Source organism: Chaetura pelagica, unplaced genomic scaffold, assembly GCF_000747805.2.
Source record: "Chaetura pelagica isolate M959 unplaced genomic scaffold, ChaPel_1.0 scaffold391, whole genome shotgun sequence".
Lineage (NCBI taxonomy): Eukaryota > Metazoa > Chordata > Aves > Apodiformes > Apodidae > Chaetura > Chaetura pelagica.
The window spans coordinates 1,163,329-1,164,607 of NW_009952047.1; the positions used below are offsets into that span (position 1 = coordinate 1,163,329).

Sequence of the window (1,279 nt, forward strand, 5' to 3'; positions counted from 1 at the left end):
CAAAAGACAGAAACAAAAAAAGAGAGAAAAATGTTACAGTCAAGCTGCAGAAACCCGCAGCAGTCACCCTTCATGTTCAGCACTACCACTGAGAGAACACCAAGCAGAGGCAGCAAAACCTAACCACTTTGCTTTGCTTCTCTCCACGGTGAAATCTGGCTCTTCGGTGTTGTAGGTTTTAAAAAGAGCCTGAATCAGGCTGGCATATGTGAAGGAAACTTTCAGGACACTATATTCTTAACCGCTCATAAATAACTGCTTTGATGTGGGCAGTAAAAGTTTATGATGAGCACAGTATCCTCCAGAAAACACTTTTCAAAAGAGACCAGTGTTTACACATGAAAAATATGGCAACAATTCATTCTGTGCTTTTGGAAAAAAGAGTAAAAACAAGTAACTGCACTCAAACTAAAATATATGTTCCCAAGTTCCACTGGACATGTCTTTTTCCTGTACCCTCTACCTGTGTTTTGCTGGGCACTCATCCTGGACCACATTTGACCTGCTGGATTAGAAAGCCTCTGGGGATGTTTTCCAGCCTAAATTAGTCTTTATTTCAATGACTGAAGAAGAAACAGCCAAGTGTGACTACCGTACCCATCCTCAGGCACACACTGCTTTTGTGGTGAGTCAGGCTGTCAGAGAATCACAGAATGGTCTGAGCTGGAAGGGATGTTAAAGAACATCTAGTTCAAACCGCCCTTCGTGGGCAGTGACACCTCCCACGAGATCAGGTTGCTCCAGGCCCCATCCAACCTGGCCTTGTCCCCCAGCAAGGGACATCCACAAATTCCCTGAGCAACCTCTTCCAGTCTTACCACCTTCACAGTCAAGAATTTCTTCCTGCTATCCAATGAAAATCTCTCCTCTTTCAGCTTAGAACTGTTAACCCCTGTCCTACCACTACACACCCTTGTAGAAAGCCCCTCCCCAGCTTTCCTGTAGCTCCTTCAGGCACTGGAAGGCTGTTATAAGATCTCCTCAGAGCCTTCTCTTCTCCAGGCTGAACCACCCCAACTCTCAGCCTGTCTCCAAGGCAGAGCTGCTCCAGCCCCCGGAACGTCTTTGTGGCCCTCCCCCAGCCTCATTCCATGCTCTTCTTGTGTCGGAGGCCCCACCGTAGCCGCGGTTAGCAACAAACCTGCCTATTTACAAGGTCCTTTGGGCTTCAGCATTATCCTAAGGCGCTGTAATTCAGTGGCAGCGAGGCGCACAGCGGCCTCCAGGCCCGTGAGCCCCCGTTTCCTGGGAGCAGGCCGTGCGGCCCGCGGGGCTGGCC

The 1,279-nt window shown here is 49.1% G+C and overlaps 1 protein-coding gene across 1 annotated transcript in view; it reads right to left on the minus strand.

Annotated features, from left to right (window-relative positions):
* Nucleotides 1–1,279, minus strand: part of TOPORS (topoisomerase I binding, arginine/serine-rich, E3 ubiquitin protein ligase) — a 21,657-nt gene that overhangs the window by 3,008 nt on the left and 17,370 nt on the right. The gene's annotated exons all lie outside the window — the stretch shown is intronic.